Raw genomic sequence first — 21,584 nt, forward strand, 5'->3', positions numbered from 1 at the left:
TCGCCCTTCCCCCTCATCTGACATTTTCTTGTGGAAAACATCTGGTTCAAATGAGCACTAATGGCAGCCTTGATCATCAGAAACCAGAAAGTAAAAATCGTAAACAACGTATGGTAGGTAAAAGGGGTGCCAAAGAGCCCTGCGCTAAAAGACGTCAGCAGCAAGTTTCTTTTATATGTAAATTTCACCTTTTGGGTGCTAGTCTTCTCCCTGACTTGCGCTTCTCTTCTGAGAACACCCAAGGCCCCCAATACATGGGGGGTGGGGGCTTTGTCCCACTTGACCAAACCTTTGAGATGGCTCTAATTCATGATCTTCCTTGCCACTCCATCCCAGTTCACTGAAAACAATGGATAGAGCTCTAGAGACCAGGGCAGGTGGCTTAGAGTAGGGGTGAGGATTGTCTTGATCCAGGATGACGGCACCTAAATTAGTAGGACGATTCTGACGGGCTGTGTTTCTCCTGGTGATCAGTGGTAGGGCCGTCAGAGTTGTCCACACGCCTCGCCCCCTGGGGGCCACCCTAAGGGAAATCTCAATGCCCAAAAGATTCCTAGTCCTTGAGGAGTTCCAAGATAGGGATGACTTACCTGCAGGAACCAGGCTTCTGACATGTATCAGGGGATATAGGTTTAGAGAGTGAATTTACCAGAGTGGAAAAGAAGAGAAAGTTTCTGCATAGGTGGTAATATTTTGAATGGCCAGGGGTTGGTGAGATTTTGGATGAGCCTATAATTGAAACTATGGAATTACCAGTGACCTTACCAATTTGTGGAGAACGCCCGAGGTACAGGAGGCATCTCATAGGGTATTTAACTTTTCAGAGACTAGGAAAGAGAGGAAACGGAAAGTGGATACAAGTTGGTTATTGGAACTTTCATGGAGCAGTAAGACAGTTAAAAGGTTCGGAGGAGACCGAGGCCAGGAATTAGTTTAGGCAGAGAAGAGGTTCGTTGAATCTGGTTTGGGGGGATGGCAGAGTATTGACTAAGATGTCAGAAACTTTGAGGATCCAAGGAACGTGGATGGCAGGACGTGAGAGAGCGCAGTTAGTTTTGTGTTTTAACTTCCTTTACCACTTCTCATCTGCCTTGGGTATTACTTTTCTCAAATTGAAACTGTGTGCTTGGAGGCCGAATACTGGGAAAAACATGGAATATGGGGTCTAAAGACTTTTATCTCTCTGAATCGTACCGTCCCAATAGCATATACTTATCACAGGGTTTGGTGTGAAAAAATGGGTTAATCTAGATCAAGTGTATTGTGTGGAATACTGGCCAAGCGACCAGATATCTTGGAATGAGTTGGATCATTTTGGATCTCAGCTTCCGATCCTGTATCCAGTTCCCTCTACTGATAGGGCTTCCTCTTACCCTGATGCCTGGAGTGAACAGACCCTTATGAACTAGACACCAGTGCTACCATTTTTTTTTTTTTTTAGGGCTGCACCCATGGCATATGGAAGTTTCCCAGGTTAGGAGTTAAATTGGAGCTACACCTGCCGGCCTACACCACAGCCATAGCAGCTTGAGATCTGAGCCATGTCTGCAGCCTACACCACAGCTTGTGGCAACACTGGATCCTTAACCCACTGAGCAAGACCAGTCCTTATGGATACTAGTCAGGTTCGTTAGCGCAGCGCCACGACAGGAACGCCCTACGATAACTTTTATCAGTGGTTAAAATGGACTTCTTAAACTGGAGCTGGAGGTAGGATTATAATGGCAGAGCTACTGTGTCTTTGGAACAGTAGCTCATTTGACCTTAGTAAACTTTGATCTCTTAAGACGGATCATTCATTTATGGCTAAGAACATCACACATACTTGTTAGGTCCCATAGTGAGTTTTTAGCAATAATTTCCTTGGGATCTGCCAGGTATCAGGTGCTGTGCCCGTGGCACAGAAGTGAATGAGACAATGGTGCTTGTTTTTAAGGTGTTCCCAGACTAGGGGGATGGACTGGTATGAAAAAATTAATTGCACAGTGTAAGATAGTAAATGCTATTCTATTGGTATGAATCAAGTAACCCAGAGAAGGAAAACGATTTGCTCTGGAAGATCAGGGAAGTGTTCACAGAGGAGGGAGTGGATGGCTAATGCTCTGAGGGATAAATATGACTGCTCAGCAAAATACGGATTATAAATACAGTGATGTTGGAATGCACAGTAAATGAGATGTCATGCCACCAAATGGGATAAGGTGTATGCACAGGGTTTGTAGATGGTGGAGAGATGTTCCCCTCCTGTTTATTCTTTATCTCTTCCCCAACTCATGAGGAATGAGGAAATCCTTGTCTAGCAAAGTGATCAATGTCTGCACTCTCGGAAATACATGTTAGAGACTTCCTTCTCTGGAAGCCCATGGCTTTTTGATCTGAGTGAAGTTATCAGAGGCCCTGTGGTGTAAATGAGCAGAGGACAGGCTCTAAAACAAACTTCTAACTCCACCACCTAAGAGCCGAGTGCCTTTTGACAAACAGCATATATTCCTGGTGACTTTGATATCTCTATGAAATAGAGTTAATCACAGCCCTGAATGCCCAAGATTTGTTGCCTCAAGTGCGCTAATAAATGTGAAGGCACTCTGTAAAGTGCTATGAAAATATGTAAATATTTCTATTTCATCAAGCCATCAGCAAACCGTTTATTTAGGTAGTTCTGGGTACTGTGCAGAGCTGCAGAGACAGAGGGCTCATCTTTTAGGAGTACAGAATCAGGGTTCCAAATCAGTTCCAAAGCAGGAGACCAGAGCCTTGAGTTCTCATTGAGTGCCCGCACCCCAAAAAGCAGACTTGTGAATCTGCCCCTGTAGGCTGCGTCCGAGGATCTGTGTGCCCTTTAGCTGTGTCAAAGGCAGCTCCGAAAGGGGAAGTATATTGTGCTCTCAGGAAAGACATTGCTTTTTTTTTTTGCTCTTTGGAAATGTTTGCTCTTTTGGTTTTGAGCTCTGAATGTGAACAATCCAGCTGATTCAGATCCCCAGAGTAGCCCTAATCATAGAAACCTTGTGACAACCACAAATATTAAAAACATACCTCAGTGTAGGCAACTACATAGGGCAAATACAAATGGTATCATAGGAACAAAAATCCCCCTATGCAAACCTAGAATGCCATTGCATCTAACATGAAGGAAATGATGACGGAACATGTTTACTGCTAGAACATTCCAAGGAGATAATTAGCCTTCTGGACAAAAGCAGTAGAAAGAGATTAACAAACGGCAATAATTTCCCTTGTTTATGGAAAGTAAAATTGGGGGATTAGATTAACATCACATTTTAAAATTTTAATTTACATACATTAAAGCATATAATTTGCTTGAGTTTTGGCAAATATGTAAACCCGATAACGACACTTCCATCACCCCCAAAATTCCCTCATGTTCCCTTGCAATCAGTCCCCTCCCCTGACCTCAGGTAAACCCTGTTTTGCCTTCTGAAACTCTAGTTTTGCTAAAGTTTAATTTTAATTTCTATTCTGCTGAGTAAGGATGGTATTTTGCAGAAATGACGATAGTCGAATACTGTCAAAATTTAGGATGAGAATCCTACCTCCTTTCAAAGGCGCAATTCCAGTAACTTCTCTGAGCCTCAGTTTCGTCTTATTAATAAGGACAATAACAGCTTTTCTCCACATCTCAGAAGGTTGCTATAAAAATCCAAAAAGAGGAGTTCCCGTCGTGGCTCAGCAGTAATGAACCTGACTAGTAACCATGAGGACTCGGATTCGATTCCTGGCCCAGCTCAGTAGGTTAAGGATCCAGCATTGCTGTGAGCTGTGGTGTAGGTTACAGATACGGCTTGGATCTCACGTTGCTGTGCCTGTGGTGTAGGCCAGGCAGCTGTAGCTCCAATTCAGCCCCTAGCCTGGGAACTTCCGTATACCACAGGTGTGGCCCTAAAGAGCAAAAAAAAAAAAAAAAAAATCCAAGGAAATAATAATAGATGAGAATTAAGTGTTTAAGGATTTGATGGACTATGTAGCAAAATATTAATGTTAATCAACAAGATAGCACTTCTAGATAGGAGCCATTTTAGAGAGGAATTTCCCTCCAGAGCTCCTGGAGTACCTGTACCTAGAGAAGAGTCCTCCCCATGGTTGTAGAGGAAATGCCTTTGACACAGTCGGCTCACGGGCCTAGTATTCAGACTCATGTTTCTGTGGTTGATAATAGAGGATTAGAATCTATTCAGCTGATATATCTGAGTTAACCTCAGATTAACCATATGTATCATGTTGGGTATGAATATAATACAAAAATTTCATATTTTTGCTGTTTTTGCCATGTTTAATCATCACAAATTCAGCAGTTTATTTCATGCACACACTGCCACTGCCCAGACCATGAAGCATTGAGTTTCACAGTTCCCATTTCACAGGGATAAAACTGAGCTTTTCAGATGTCAAGTCGGGTGCCAGAGGCTTCAGTGTAGACTCTCAAACTACTGTTATAAACCACTGTCATTTTAAACAAGTGACCTCAATGCCATTTCCATTGGAAACTGAGTGGAGAGTAGAGACTAACATATAAAGTAAAGCCTCTGATTGGGTTCTAGGCATTTCTCCGTGGGCAGCAAGAAGAGAATTGCATTCCTTCCTGGCCAGAGAGAGCAGGCCAATTTTGTCTTCCCTCTCTGGGCCAGATCACCATAGACACTCTGTAGACACATTTAGGTCTTGCTTATTTTTCTTGGCTGAGCTGTTAGAATGCATATGTATGCGTGTGTACACAACCCCACCACCACACACAGCAGGCTGCCGTTTGCCTCTGGGTATGCATATAGATCATGTGTAGATTGTGCCTTTTCAAAAAAGACAGATGATCACCAGCTGGTCACTCTCACTTCCTCCTGTGTACATTTTGTAGCTTCCCCATGGGGAAGCGAAACTGATGGTGGGTTGGAAGAGATTGAATTTTGCTGAAGTGCATTCAGCCAAGTGGCTGTTTATGGATGACCTTTGTCTTCTTGGGGGCACTAGGCGGAGGAGTTACAGATTCCTCCAAAACGTCTGATCACATCTCATTGGATTTCGAATTATGAACCCTGGGCCTTGTGAGCTCATTCACCCGAGACAGTGGTGAACCAGGAATACAAAGACCTGGGTGTGAGCCCTGCCTCTAGGTATCTACATATATGTGAAGGGAGTTCTGTGGATTTTTCCCTCTTCTCTCCTATCTTCCCTATGAGGTTTTCAAATGCTCCAAGGCACACGACATCTGTAATTTATACAGTATTTGCTTTTTCATCATTTTCTGTGCCTGCCCTGCATTTGGTAGAGATGTAAGAAGCGCTTGTTGACCCATGGAGTGGGACCACATCCTGCCTTGGATGAGCTGGAATTCTTGGAAAGTGCTTCCAGCTAGAAATAGTCTGCTTCGGGCCTGTCACTACTGTTAAGATTCTGCTGGGGCAGTGGGATCAAACACCTTCTTCCCCTAGGTCTCAAGAAAATGGGGCTCCGAGGACACTCCACGGGCTCCTGTCTAGGCCCTTAATGGGTCTTTCTCCTGCTGAGCCATGACCTTCTGTTTCCATCCCTAAACGTCCGTCAGTTCGTAGCAGCCTGAAGAAGTGGCACCTTGGTGGATATTTTTCTTCCCTCTGTACCTACTTTCCTTCCTTCCTTCTTTCCCTCCTTCCCTCCCTCCCTTTCTTTCAAACAAGAGGGACTGAACCTTCGTGAATCTTTTAGGTGTGTTTCACAGAACACCAAATCTGTACCTTCGCAAGGGGGATTTCATGTTGGAATTTTAATTCTTCAGAATTAAACTGGATCATGTCCTTCTCCTGCTTTAAACCCGCCAGGGACCTCCCACCACTCATAAAGCCACACCCAGAGCCTCTGTGCCAGCCTCCCAGACGCTGCCCGAGTCGGCCTTGCCCACCTCTCTGAGCCCTCTCCTCATCACTAACCTCCAGCCACATGGGTCTTCCTTGGCTTCTCAGAGCATCCCAAGCTTGTTTCTGCCTCAGGACCTTAGCACACATCTTTTTTGCCTGGGACTCTGCCGCAGGCTTGGGTTGTCACTCAGCTCTCAGGGCCAGTGTCCTCTCTCAGACAGGCTTTCCTGGCCACCCCATCAGTAGCCCCCCCGCCCATAGGATTTTTTTTTTCTCATGTCTCTGGTCACATCTGAAATTTTCTGGCTCATCTCTTTGTATCTTGTTGGACCCCGACTAGCGTGTGCCCTCCCTCCACAGGGCAGACAGAGGCTGTATTGGCCCTGCTCTCTGTTCTCACTCTCGGAACAATGCCTGTCACCTGGTGGGTCTCAGCAGACATCTAACATGTGACTCAGTGAGGGATGGAAGCTGAAGTTATCTACCTTTCTCGGCTCTTCCTTCTCAATCTCTCTCTCTCTCTCTGTTTCTCTCTCGTTTCTTTTGCACCACCTGCCTCGTGAAAAGCAGTGTGATCTCATGCTGGAGCCCAGGCCTTGGACCAGGGCCCTGGGTTTAGCTGCTCACTTGATCTGAGGCCTCTGGTCGTGCAGAGCTGCCAGTTGGAACAGCTGTTCTAGAACGACTCTCTTTTTCCATTGATCAACAGGGAAATCAAGACTAGAAATAAATTTCAAAGCGTCTCTAAGACTACTAGCATGAAGCCGGGTAATAGCGTTTCAGTCATAACTTCCATTACCAAACTGCTGCTTCGTTGCCCTTGCTTCGAGAGATGCCCTGAGATCTTGCCCCGTACAGGCGGTGACATGGCATATGTATTGCTGGCTCCTCAAATACAGCCAAAGGAAAGCACTTAGGAGCTGAAGGAGAAGACGATTTGACGAGAGGCCACTCATAGAGGAGGCCAAGTATCAACATTCAGTGCCTGGCTTTGGCTCTTTCTTATTTAGAAGTTCTGGAATAGGAGGATGGCCTTGTAGGGTTTTCCTAATAGAGGCACTCTTTTTTATTCGGATGAAGAGATTATCTCTGTAACTTCCCACAGACCTAGGCTGAACTCCCAGGAGACCCTAGCCAAGTAATAATCGCTTATGGCAGGATGGCTTAGGCCTTGTGTACTCATGATGAGGGTCATGTAGCTGGTCCTCTTGGTTTTTTTGGAGCGATCCCAGAGGTTCAGCTCGTCTTTGGCTATTATGCAGAGCAGTTTTATGGAGAATAGTTGCATAACGCTAACATCTGTAGACTGAGAGCTTTGACGGAGACATCGGCCAGATTGCCCGGGGAAGACAGAGCTAATTTTCTATGGGTGAAATATTTAGCCCCCCTCCCCCCTTTCCCTGCGCACAGCCTCCCAACCATACCTTTCCACCTGGAACAGTAGATGATCTGTGTATATATTTTCTTGTCACCTTACGGTATGTCTTTTTGGCAAGTTAGGGGCCAAGCAAAGGCTCTAGGTTTTTTCTCTTTTCGACTTTCTCGGTATTTCCACATGAGATGAGATATTAAAGCGCTAGGGGATTTCTCTTCAAAGAGTTCTGATGAGGAGGAAGCGAACTGGCTGGTATCCACATGCCTGCTGCCCTCGGTGCCTTCAAATTCATATTTTTCCTGTCCCACGCAGCCTCTCATGCTCACTCTGTTTAAAATCACAACCCGTTCACACACCTTAGGCCAGATCCCATTTACTCTCATTTGTTTCCCTGAGAAATGATCGCCTTTTGACCTGCTCTATTCTTTACCACTTAGCCATGTTCATTGTCTGCCTCTCAGAACATAGACTCCTCAAGGGCAAGGATGTTTACCTGTTTTATTCACATCGTAGCCTAAGAGCCTAGAACAGTGCCTGGTGTGTCCTTCAGCCCCCGATACATACTTCTTGAATGAATAAGCTGACAGCCCCGTGAAAGGAGAGATGACATAGTGTCCTGATGAAAACCTTGGAGTCAGATGATCCTGGATTTGAACCCCAGCTTTGCCGCTTATCAGCTCCAAGTCTTCAAACAGGGATCTAACCTCGCTGGGCCTTGGTTTTCCCATTGGTATTCTTCACAAAGGTGGAGAATAAGACACAGTGAGGCTGGATAATTTGGCCAGGGTCACACAGCAAGACGGAGCATGGATCCCATCTGTGCTGTATAGCTACAGGGTCTGGTGGAGGTGATGCTTGCAAGTGCTTTGTTGCAGGTGCTTTGTTTTCGTGGTTGCTGTTTTCTTTTTAGGGCTGCACCCGCGGCATATGGAGGTTCCCGGGCTAGGGGTCAAATTGGAGCTACAGCCGCCTGCCTACCCCATAGCCACAGCAACATGGGATCTGAGCTGCATCTGTGAGCGACGCTACAGCTCACGGCAATGCCAGATCCTTAACCCACTGAGGGAAGGCTGGGATCGAACCCACATCCTCTTGGATACTAGTCCGTTTCGCTACCACCGAACCACAATGGGAACTCCTGGAGGTGTGTTGTAAAGATGAAAAGAGATAAAGAAGGAACATAACAGGATGGTTAAGAGGCAAGGGTTTGCACTTTACCTTCATGTTCTGGCTCTCCCAGTACCTGGTCAGTTTTTATAAGCTCTCACAGCTCGCTTTCTTTACCTGTCACATGGATGTCCTACTCTGGCCTACCTCATGGGGTAGTGGTCAGGATTAAGGCGATGAGCCATGTGAAGCTCATAGGAAGGGATCCATTAACTCGAGCTGTTTGGAGGACGGTGATAATAACGTTTGCCAAGTAAGCCTCATTGCTCACACGGAGTACCTGCTGAGTAAATGGTAGGTCTGAGAAAAGAACACTCTTGTTAGGACCTTGGAACCCTCCCAAACCCAAGTCTCCTTTTTCTTCACAGTCCCCTTCTCCAAGGGGAGGTAAAGCAAATGCCTGTTATCTTTGTGAGGTCCTTGTTTCAACTCGAAAATGGAACAGCAAACATCTTTATCTGCCATACTCCTTTCTTTGTCCTGTACTCAATTCTGTTATGATTTCAGGAGCTGTTTTTGAACTTTTCGATTGAGAGCCACAGGGACTCTGCTGCACCTGCTGGTCACTGGGGGACTTGAACTTGGGTGCTGAGTCAGCTCACTCAGAGCTGAAGGAATTGGCTCCAGCAGCTGTGGCTTTGGGAGACTGCGGGGTCTCCAGGGTTCCTTTGGTTTCTGCTTGCTTCTATGAGAGACGCCTCTGCCCTGCTCCTCGTGTGCAGTGTGAGTCTCAGCAAGATGCGTCACCTCAACCAGACCCTGTAGCTGTACAGCCCGAGTGAGATCCATGCTCCATCTTGCTGTGCGACCCTGGCCAAATTATCCAGCCTCACTGTCTTATTCTCCACCGTTGTGAATTAATACACACATAGAAATAGAAATAGAATGTTTTCACCCCACAGAGTGTTGTGAGGATTGAATGAACTCTTACATGCAAGGACCCTTTAAAACTACTCAGTGGGAGTTCCTGCTATGGTTCTGTGATAACAAACCTGACTAGGATCCACGAGGATGTGGGTTCAATCCCTGGCTCCACTCAGTGGGTTACGGATCTGGCATTTCCGTGAGCTGTGGTGTAGGTCACAGATGCGGCTCGGATCCCACATGGCTGTGGCTGTGGTGTAGGCCGGCAGCTGCAGCTCCGCTTCAGCCCCTAGCCTGGGAATTTCCATGTGCTGCAGGTGAAACCCTAAAAAGAAAAAAAAAGTACTCAGTAATTATTATTATATTTATTAAAAAATTGAAATATTCTACTACTGTGCTATTTTAAGTTGACGAATAACTTCCTATATTTAAAAAGCTCTGGGACTTCAGCTCCTGCCCATAGCGTCCTGTGGGGTCCTGAAAGCACCTAGTGAAGAATATCTTTGCTTGGAAAGAGCCACAGGTGTCCACTGGGTCTTTGTGGAAGTGGTCCAACACAGTGGCCTCTCCATTGTTTAGGACGATGCGGGGAAGTGATAGGGGTTAACTGGGTGGTTATGAAAGGTAACATGATGCGGTAATTCATAATGAAGCTGGAGCAGCTCCTGAGGAGGAGGCTGCTAGCCACAGTCTGGCAGTCTGGCAGTCTGGCAGGATGGGTTTTACCTGGTGACCTGGCCTGGGCCCAAGTTTTGGCCCAGAGCTTATCACACTCGGGTTGACCTGGCCCTGTTTTTGGTTCCAGAGCTCACGGGGACTGGGTTATCAAAGCAAAATGCCAAATTATTAATTTTGCTGTGGGAAAGAAAGCTGGTCTGTGCATGGGAGAGGCACATCTGTTTAGCCAGTACGTTTCCCCTTCAAGGCCAGTTAAATGAGAAATCACTTATCCGAAGGTTACTTTGTAGGGATGGAATTGATCATAAAGGGGTTAAAGGATTCAGATGTTTATGGTAACGGCGTCCATCTCCGCGGTCCAAATCTACCTGTCAGGTGACCTGAGTGCTCACATAAGTCACACCCATCAGGGCCCTTGGAAACCCTAGTTGGGTCTGGAAGCACTACTGCCACCATTTGTCTCTCTTGAGTATCCTTTTTAAAAAATATATGTATTGACGTTTAGTTAATTTACAGTGTCGTGTTAGTTTTAAGTGCACAGCAAAGCGGTACCCTTTATACATCCACCTACCTTTTTGATTTTCTTATCGAAGATGCTGTCTGTGGAAATGAGCACTGATGACTTAGTCACTCTTCCCTTCTTTCCAGTATGGAGACATCTGACTATTTAGTTAAAACTATATTTAACATTCACATTATTGTGCCAATGTAAGTGTTCATGGTGAGCTACTGAAGATTATGTACCATGTTTATGTTTCCTTCTTTCTTCCTCCCTTCCTCTCTCCCTCCCTTGTATGAGATTTTAGGTTTTTTTTTTTTTTTTTTTTTTGTCTTTTTACCATTTCTGGGGCCACTCCCGCGGCATATGGAGGTTCCCAGGCTAGGGGTCCAATTAGAGCTGTAGCTGTTGGTCTACACCAGAGCCACAGCAACGCGGAATCTGAGCTGTGTCTGCGACCTACACCACAGCTCATGGCAACGCCGGATCCTTAACCCGCTGAGCGAGGCCAGGGATCGAACCCGCAACCTCATGATTCCTAGTCGGATTCGTTAACCCCTGCGCCATGATGGGAACTCCCTATGTGATTTTAGTTTTATCTCTGGAAAATATTTCCCCACCCACCATCCCTCTTTAAATCAACAAGGGTACTTGAAACCGTAAGTGCCATGCCTTCACCACACGTAGCAAAATGAACATTTCATTAATATCCCAAAGGATATTACCGTAGCCTCTATTCAGAGTTCCCTGATTGTCTCAAAGATGTTATTTTACCGTTGGTTGGTTTGAATAAGGATCTAAACAAGGTCCACAAATTGTCTTTGGCTATTATATTCCCTTTCTTTTGATCTACAACAGCCACCACTGCCACTCCCCGCCCCCGCTACTTCATTTGTGACATTGCTTCGTTGGAGAAATTGGATGTAGAATGCCACACCTTCTAGTATTGACTGATAGCTCCCTCATGGTATTAACTTGTTCTTCCATACCCCATAAATTAGTGGTTATTTAGATTAGGATTTAGATATTTTTGGACAAAAATACTCTATCAGTGGTGCTGTATACTTCCTATTTTATCAGGTCATAAGGCAATAGTGTCTGCTCGTACCACCTTTAGTGGTGCTTAAATTGATCCGTGGATTCAGATGATGGTAGCCTGATCTTTCCACTGCCAAGTTCCCTATCAGCTTTTGACCTAATAGTTCACCTAATAATCATTCATGGATGATTATTGCCCAAATCCAGGCACAGAGCCTGTCCTTTCGTTGGGAGTGATTGTGCTTTGAGCCAGTAAGTGCTGATTACCTAGCTTAAGCCCAGAAGGTCATCTTATTTTCCTTATTTCCAAGGCAGGGAGACTTCTCTGTGACCCCTATGTGCCACCCAATAACTGGCTAAATTTACATGAAAGCAATATGCTTATCTGCTATATTGATTAATTTTTATTTGAACCTTAGTTGAGCTTTGCTCTTGGCTTAGAAAACATAAACAGAAAAGTGGAAAACTTTGTCAGTCATGTTGAAAAGTAACTGGCAGGAAAAGAGTAGTTTTTTTTTGTTTTGTTTTTGTTTTTTGAAGAAATGGAACAAATCAGAGGACTCTGTTTTGGCTCATAATGCCTCCTTTCTCCAGGGTAGGAAAACTGTGAGATCTAGTGGAGTCTCTTCTGCCTGTGAGGGAATTGAAGGGAAACTACCAGGATGGACTTTGATGACACATCGTCATTTGAGGAATTTTTGGTTGTTGTTTGGTTTTACTTTTTACTCCACTAGTTTGCTAAGAAGTCTTTCATAAAGATTTTTCCTAAACCCTGTTGCGTATGAATTAGGGCTTTTCCTTTTCTCTGTAATGGGGCCAAATACCCTTTGATGTGTTTTAGCAGAATTTAGCTTCTAAATAACAGTTTGAAACTTAGCTCTACAGTTTGAAACACACACACACACACAAATACCTTGGACTGTTTCCACTGACAAACTATATTCTTTTTTATTGTAAAAACCTGTGCTGTAGGAATCAACTTCAGTGGCAGGATGGTACTGTGGAGACACCTTGCATCTTCTGCTTGAGAGGTGGGGTTATGCAGACATGAGATGCAGCATGAAGAGGGGATGTTTCCTCCAGTGTCTCTCAGCTCAGGCTCAAGGGCCTTTTTCTTTTTTTTAATTTTTATTTATTTATTTTTTTGCATTTTAGGGCCACCCTTGTGGCATGTGGAAGTTCCCAGGCTGGGGGTTGAATCAGATCTACAGCTGCCTGTCTACGCCACAGCCACAGCAACAACGCCAGATCCCAGCCGTGTCTGCAACTTCAGCTCATGGCCATGCTGCATCCTTAACCCACTGAGCGAGGCCAGGGATCGAACCCAGGTCCTCACAGATACTAGTCAGATTCATTACCACTGAGCCATGAGGGGAACTCCTCAGGGGCCTTTTCCTGGTTTTTTTTCCCAAAGATCTCCTTTTAAAAGACCAATGAATTCCTGATATAAATGTCTAGTCTGTTACTGTAGAAAGATGCAGATCGGCTAACTTTTGAGTGACTTCCAGTATTCCAGAGTTTAAGGCCCTCCTCTGAAATACTCTACAGACCCAAGTTCTTTCAATATCAGGACCTCTTCTGCCATTTGCCATGACCTTTCGCATACCTTTCAATGACCAAATGGTGCCCTTCATCCCAGGCCCGGATCAAATGGCACTTTCCCTGCGTCCCCCGGTGAGAAGTCTCTCCCCACCTTCTCGACTCCTGTCACTCTTTCTTTTCATCCTTCTTATGAGAAGGATTCCCTGTTTGTTCCCTTTCATTATAGTTTGTTCACATACTCATGTGGCTGCTCCCTTTTAACCGGAAGATATCAGTCTTATGTTTATTTTGATCATGGTTAGTATTTAATAACTATTTTATTAACATTTTAAATCATAAGTTAAAAAATTACTTGAGTCATCTTATTTGCCAGATCGTCAGCTTACATTTCAGCTATGCCTCAGATCTCTACAGGGGGAATCTCTCTGTCAGATCTAGAGCCAGATTTTCGATTTTAGAAGCAGGAGGAAAGAATGTGCAGAGGAATTAACCTGAACTCGGAGATTCAAGACCCACCTCTATCCCTTCACCAGTCACTGCTTTAGAGTAATCGGTATGCCACTAAGGGCCCTACCTGGTAACATGAAGATCTGTAGCAAAAGTCACCTAAGACTTATTTAAGATTTCAGTCTTTAGAAAGAGCTATATAGTTTTTTGGTTTTTTTTGTCTTTTTGTCTTTTTGCCTTTTCTAGGGCCGCTCCTGCAGCACACGGAGATTCCCAGGCTAGGGGTCTAATTGGAGCTGCAGCCACCGGCCTATACCAGAGCCACAGCAATGCTGGATCCGAGCCGTGTTTGCAACCTACACCACAGCTCACAGCCACGCCGGATCCTTAACCCACTGAACGAGGCCAGGGATCAAACCCACAACCTCATGGTTTCTAGTCGGATTCGTTAACCACTGAGCCACGACGGGAACTCCAGGGCTGTATAGATTTATGAGCAGTGGTAGATGGCACACTGATGGGGTCTTGGCCTCTCAAAGCCCTTCAAGCTAGTGCAGGCCAGGGAAAGGAGACCTGTGAGGAGTCCACTCTAGCCGTGCTGGGAAGGACGAGGGTACAAAGTTCACAGGCTCCTTAGGACAGAGAGGAGATGGTGAGGGTTGGATGCGGGAAGCCCTCATTATATACTTTATTCTTTAACCTCTTGCCCTGAACGTACTCACTCCTAGATATGGCTTCCTGTATTCTGGCTTCCACTCTTTTCTCTTGGGAATTCCTTGGTTGAATGAATGAAGAGGACCGTTCTGATGACCCCTAACCAGCACTCATAATGAGCCTCGTATTGGTAATGGAGGGCTACCCTCAGAGAGAGCGTAGATGCTCTAACATGACTGATGGTCATCTCTGTAGAGCAAAGAAGTGAAGGTCCCATTCCATTGAGCATCGCACCTTCACAGGTGGCTCGTACTTGTTTCAGAAAGACCTTGAGACCCAGCTTTCTCCTGGCTATTATTTCTTTACCGTCAGTCTGCCTCTCTGTGGGAGAGGATCAAGGAGTGAAAAGAGCATGGGATCTAGAGTCAGTAGACCTGGGTTGGGGTCCGTGTATATGCTGTAAACTTTAGGCGACTGACTTTTCCTTTCTGATGTGGAAAGAGATGTCATCCCTACTTTATCATGAGGTGGTGAGGAGGTTCAGATGAGAGGTTATAAAGAATTCTCCCCCATTAACAAGTTATTTCAAAAGCTCCGTCTTGCCACAGGTGAGAGTCAAAGCCATGTCGTGGTCCAATGGCCCTTCTCGTCACTGTTGTAAGCCATTCCCTACATCTCTTGGCACCTCGCTTTCCTCTCCTGTGAAACAGGCAAGGATCCTCATTGTCTAGAGAAGGAACTTACCTGGAGTAGAAAATGCGCAAGGTAGACATAGGACTGGCAAGTTACCATTATGCTACCAGTTACTAGTGCGACCAATTTCTTTTCTTCCTGTAGGATTAAAAATGCCACCATAGTTGACTTGGTGCCAGGCCTGAACCTGATGTATCTGGTTGAAAGAGTGAACTTGGAGTCACCTAGGTAGGGCTTCTTCCTGTAAGCTAGGCATGCTATTAAATACATTTATCTTTAAAGGGGAAGAAAACTGTCACCCACCTTACAGGATTTCAGTGAAGACTAAAGAAGGTTATATAATAAGGCATTGAGTGTTTGGCACCCAGTGGGTGCTCAGTTAGTGTTAGTTTTCATCCCCTAGACTATGTATTGCTCTTCAGGTTTGAATCCTCATCAAATAGCATTTATTAGAGATCCCAAATAAGGCATGGTACTAGGTGCTTTTACTTTAAAAAATAGGGTGCTAGGGGAAGGCCAGGTTGGGGTAAGGACTAAGGAAGCCAGTTATATTTGTTTGTTTTATAATAAACAGTAGTACTACCTCACCTCCTTTCCCCTGGTCCTGAGCCTGCTGAGTCACTGTTCCAGCCCCTTGGCCCCATGATCTCTGGCTGTGTCTGCGGAATACAGCAAAACCCACAAGAAACCAGCACTAATAAATGGCAGATCATTTTGAGGGATTTTTGTTTGCGTTCCTGTGCCTGCTCTCCTGGCGAGATAGGAAACCTTTAATAAGGCTTTTCCTAAATGATGCTGCATGTGAAATGCAGATTTTTTTTTTCCCCTCTGTTCTCCTAACAAATGACCATTTCATGAGGTTTCTTTTCATTTTTTCCTCCTGTCTTCTTTCCTGCTTCTCAGTACATTCCTCAAAGAGCTTATTCCTCTGCTGGTTACTGATTGATGGTTCTACTCTGTGTGCCCTTTAATTTTGCTATAAACCAACAAGGAGTTGAGACCACAAACTTAAAGAGGATTGACTTATTTATTTGACTGGATTCACTCGAGCAACAGGCAGATTTAGTCATTTCAGTGTGGTCCTGGGGAGGGCAGGAGGCATCCAGGAGAAAAAACACGGTGTTGTAAATAACCAGACAGGAAAAAGCGTGCTTGTCCTCCCATTCCTGCGCACCCATCCTTGGCAGCGATCCCTTTCCAGGCCTTGATGGGAGCAGGAAGTCTTCTCCAAGACTCACCCCCAACTCCAGGATTCTGAATTCTGTGGGACTTTAGATACGTGGAAATGGATAGCCACCAGCCACGGGTCCTGTGTCCCTTCTTTTCAAAGGGATCGTGATGAACTTTAGAGGATTTGGGGAATAGCCCCAAACCTGCCGAGGTCACCAGCACTTTCAGGCTTAGCCTCTGGGTTGGGTGACTTCCAAGACCCAGAACAAAACTCTGCCCCTACTACCCTCATCCCAGCTGTGTCTTCACCATAAAACTGGGGCCTCCAGGAAGCAGAGGCACTAATATACTTTTGAAGCAATTACCAACATATTAAGAATCATTTGGAGTTCCCAGGTGCTCTAGCGATTAAGGATCTGATGTCATCACTGCTGTGGCACAGGTGCTACCCCCTGACCTGGGAACTTCTATGTGCTGTGGGTGCATCCAAAAAAAAAAAAGAATCAATTAATTATTTCTTACTTAGTACCACCATTGTATGGAGTAACCAGTCTGAAAATAAATGCAAACATCATTTCAAGTAGGAAAATAATAAACTTCTTAAATAATTCACACGGATCCTAAGTAAACAAAAGACAGCCCTTGCAGGGTATTTAAAAAACAAAGTATAATGGAAAAGAATCAGAAAAAGAGTGAGTGCATGTGCGTGTGTGTGTGTATGTGTAACTGAATCACTTTGCTATATACCAGAAACGAATACAACATTGTAAGTCAATTATACTTCAATTTTAAAAAAATGAAGAGAGTAAAGCAAATGAAGAGAGTGGAGAAAAAAAACCCCACAGATACTATTCTCCTTTAGATGTAAGGATTGCTCTGTGCCCAGCGCCGCTCTCTAAGAGTTGAAGTGAAGCTGGAAAGTCAAATGCCCAAATGGGATTTGTCCCAGCTGTGCACCCCCCTTTCCCAATTCTGTGTTGTTTGTGGCTCTGCCACATTTAACTGTCTGTTCTTATTCGGCTCTTATGTGGCAGCCTTTCTTCGGAAACTCTTGTCATCTCATTTTAGCAGAAGTGAAAATATTAGCAAAGTGGCTAGTGGCCAAGCCAGAAATAGACTCCAGGAGCCTGTGTCCTGTCTCTTGCCATACCTGCTGGAGCATGGTTCCTCCGGGCCTGAAGACTCAACGTTTCCAGCTCTAGCAGACAGCAGTCTAACAGTCGGCTGGTTTCTTCTTGCTACCGAAAGTTGGTCTTATTCTTCAACATTGTGTGCAGTTTTCCTTTACGTGTGATTTTTGCATTCAACAGCATGGAACTTGGTCAGTCTGATATCAGCAAATGCCTTGCTCTGAAGAAATTAATCAACAGAGAGCCACAAGGCAGTGCGTTTTCACACTGAATGCCTTTTATGTGGTAGAATCAGCGTAGGCTAGAAGGCCAGACAGACCTGGTGTGACTCCGGCTCTTCCACACGCTAGCTCTTTGGTCTCAGAAAATTGCTCAGCTTCTCTGAACCTCAGTTTCCTCCTTTTCGAAAGGAAGATAGTAATGTTTACCCCACTGGGGTGTGCGGATGAACTGAACTAGGATATGTAAAAAGTACTTGGTTCAGGGGCTGCTCCATAGGCAGTGCTCCGATTCGACCCCTACCCTGAGAATGTCCATATGCCCCAGGTGTGGCCCTTGAAAGAAAGAGAAAGAGAGACAGAACAGAGAGGTCACAAGCCTCAATTTCTTCACCGGGAAAATGGAAGCGGATAGAATCAAAAGCTAATTTTTAGGCACCTGCTAGGTGTTAGGCACTGTCTAAAGTGCTTTATATGCCCAACCATGATCCCCACAATCAGTATGACTGTTATATCCCAATGACACAGTTGAAGACAGCGAGGCACAGAGATGAAGGGCCCTACCTGAAACCATGCACCTCATAGGTGGTGGAGCTGAGATGTAAACTCAGGACGTCTGACTCCAGAGCCCACCCTTCTGGTGCAGTTACTTTTCAGCATCCCTCGTGAGGGTGTCAGGACCGGCCAGGACCATGCTGTGAACAAACTCTGAAAAGCGGGGAGTTTCACACTCATGGAAAATGGCATGATCATGGTCCCATTCGTGACCTCAGCTGAGAGGGGAACAAGATGAAAGGTGAACAGCAAAAAACGAGGACGGAAAAATTTCGGGATAGCACTTCCGGGCCAAGCAATTGGGCAAGTTAAGGGCACGTGTGCCTCACCATCCCCTCTAGCAGCTCAGGGGCCGGACACAAGCTCACATTTCCACCTCAGTGCTGCAGGTGGCCGTCCCCAAGCACCCAGAGTGAGTATTGGAGGCTGCAAGCCTATTGCCATCTGGCATTGAGTGCAACCTGCCCTTGGCTGGAATATCCCTTCATGGACCTGTAAGCATGTGATTGCCAGTGAGTGGCCTTGTTGGTGGCCGTGATGGAAGAGCTCTACTCCAAGGGCCTCACCATGGAAGGAAGCCCATTCCTACTCAGCATGTAAATATTGAGCCACGTTAATGTATTTGTCCTGGTCCTTTTCTTCTTGTGCCTCTCCTATGTTGACTCTGTTTAACTGCAGTTGATTACTGTTTGCCTTTATTGAAGGATAGACACAGACAGCATCACTTCAGCACCCAGCCTCCCCCCTACCTTTTGTTTTTAAATAACACCTTCCACAATATCCCTTCCTTGAGGACATCAAATAAAGAGTTTTGTTCAAGAGCCTATCTGATGAGGCTGCTGCCTGGGAAATTTGTTCCTAGGGAGACCTTTTGACCTGCTTTGGAACAGATAGCCAGTGACCTTTGCTCCCATCTTAGGCCACAGATTCTCTCTGGCAATAGAGTTGGGTGCAGACATCCAGGGGTTGAGTTTGTAGAGCCCTTGGTCAGGCTGCCGTTTGCCTCGTTGAAACGGAGAAACAAGGAGGCTGCCGGGCATTGGCTCACCCTCCTCGGAGTTTCTCAGAGGCCCCTCTGGGCTTCAGCTCCTCCCTCCTACAAGCCAGTCCAAGTGTGGTGGGGACTGGAGAGTAGCCAGTGCGGTGTTTATCAGGCTGGACTCCCCCAGGAACCTATTTTCAGACCCCTGGGGAGCAAGTGACTCAACAGAAGTGTTTTCTGGGTCTCAAATGAGTCTAAGGAGGGGGAAATCATTAATAGCAGCCGACTGCGATGGACAGATCACAAAGCTGTGTCTTTCTAATCCTCTTTGCAAATCAAAGGGAGGGGAATCCCCAGAGCCCAGGCGTACACGTGAATAGAAAGCACCCTCAAGTAACAAAAACACCTAAAAAGGTCAGCAGAAACTCAGGGGGGTGTTGGAAAGTCACCTCCCCTGCCTTTCTGTGGGGGCTAGGTGGGCAGCAAGGGTGTGGGCAAAGGAACCAAACAAACCTCGCAAGAGCCACTTGGCCACCGGAAATGTATGGTGCCCTGAAGGCTGGTAGGAAGGTTTCTTCCACATCCTTGAACATCAGAGTCATCTGACAACTGGCCTTGTTTACGTCCAAGCCCTGGCTGACCAGAGCCCTTTTTGCTCCCATGCTAACTGCAGAATCGCAGGCAGTTGGCATCTGCACCATTTGCAGCCACCAGGAGTGCATGTCACAGTTCACCAATGGTGCGTGCTGTTTCCTGCAGTGGGGCCCCACGTCACTGACAGGATGCTGCCGAGGTTGGGCTGAAGGTGGAAACAGCACACCAACCTGTTCTTTGTGGCCTTGTTACAACTGTCACCCCATCCGAGATCCGGAATCAACACGTGTTAACCTCAGCCTGCTTGGGGCCAGTGGAACAGCGAGCCGATGGTGGAACCAGAGCTCTTCACACCTACGTCTGGGGCACAATAGCCGCCGGCCCCACGTTTCCACTGCATCCTCTTACATGTGCACAAGGGAGATGTAGGCCAGGGAGAAAGCCACCCTGTGCTGCCGCACTGTTTGCTTGTGTGTTTTTCTTGGCCACATGGCAGACACCGTTGGACCTCAAGGCATTTTCCCTAAACTCAGTGGTCTGTCGAAGCAATGGCCATGGGATGGAAGCAGTATTATCTTTAATCCCTTTGTCATTGAGTGTGTATTTGTCCAAAGCCATGGAGATTCTTTTCTCCTCCTTCATCCATGTTGCCTGGTCCTGGGCCACTACCTTCTTGAAGGACTCTCCTGCTAGCTTTGCTTGTGATTGCACAGTGAAATCTACAACAGAGATGTTTTTCCCTCCAGATCCACGATTAGAGGTGTGGATTTTTATCAAGATTGAAAGTATTCTCACCATAAACACAAAATTATTTCAAGTTGTCTCCCTTCTTCTTCTTCTTTTTATTTTTTTCTCTTCCTCTCTTCCTCAGGCACTGCCAACTGACTCTAGGTAGGATGGATTTCCTGAGGTTGGACATGATGAGAATCACTGATAATGGTGGAATTTTAAGGATAGGACTAAGATATATATATATAATATAATGTATATTTGGGGCATGCCGGTGGCATCTGGAAGTTCCCAGGCCAAGGATCAAACCTGAGCCACAGCTGTGACCCAAACCACAGCAGTGACAATGCTACCTCCTTAACTGCTAGAGCACAAGGGAACTCCAGGACAGCACGAATATTAATGCGGTTTGAAATAAGTAACATTTTTCATCGCAGGCTTCTACCATTACAGGACACTCATTTGCTTCATGTCTTTTATGGACTCGCTTTTAGATACAGAGGAGTTAAGAGCTTTTCCCAAAACTGCACAGCAGGTTAATGGCAGAGCCAGAAAGAAAAGGCAGGCTGCCTGACTCCCACAATGGTATTTTCTTCAAGCCAAATTGAAATTTGGTCCTTTTACCACAAATATTTCGAAAGGAAAATCCCCCATAGCCTTTCAGATTTTCCCAGAAAAACTGTTGCCATGCAGACCTTCAGGCTGGAAATAGCAGGCTGGAATGCTAAAACCCTATCAGTTCTTTATTCTAGAGCTGACAGTTGATATTCTCTGAGCTGAAGCTAAAGAAAAACACGTTTTTGTTTTTTTTTTGTTGTTGTTCATAATGGAATGATTTATCATTTTCCAGAGCTTGGCAAAACGAAGCCAGTGAATAGTAAAACCAGATCTATGATGCTCAAACTCCGAAATATTTGGTCTGACTTTCCTCAAGTATCGGCTCTCTCCTTTCAAAGCTGGAGGTGATGAGAAGGGAAGGGGTGGGGGTGTGGGTCTGGGAGTGTGGCTTTCTAGACCTGCTCTGGGGGGGGGCCCTGCACCCAGAGCACCCCTCTCAGCCTTCCTGGCCTTCTCCTTCTGCCTCTTGCCCTCCACTGCTCTCCTCTCCCCACCTCTCCCCCGCTTTCTCTCTCACTCCCAGCAGATGGGTCGGGGCAGACACCGTCATGGTTGGGAAGCAAGAGAAGAGGATGGTGAAAACCACTCCAGGGCCTTTCTCTCAAGCCTCAGTGATGAAAGGACTCAGTGAACCTGAACCATTTCTCACAGGAAAATTCCGGCCTCTGTCTCCTTAAAAGCAAGTCATTCCGCACCCCTTAACAGAGCCAGGATTAAAACTCAGAATTTCTGACTTATTCAAGGCCTGTGTGCAGAAGGAAAGGTTCCATCCTTGTGGTATCTGG

The 21,584-nt window shown here is 45.8% G+C and overlaps 1 protein-coding gene across 10 annotated transcripts in view; it reads left to right on the forward strand.

Moving 5' to 3' along the window:
• Positions 1-21,584, forward strand: part of RAD51B (RAD51 paralog B) — a 708,971-nt gene that overhangs the window by 392,315 nt on the left and 295,072 nt on the right. The window lies entirely within an intron of this gene.

The sequence above is a fragment of the Sus scrofa genome, chromosome 7, assembly GCF_000003025.6.
Source record: "Sus scrofa isolate TJ Tabasco breed Duroc chromosome 7, Sscrofa11.1, whole genome shotgun sequence".
Classification (NCBI taxonomy): domain Eukaryota; kingdom Metazoa; phylum Chordata; class Mammalia; order Artiodactyla; family Suidae; genus Sus; species Sus scrofa.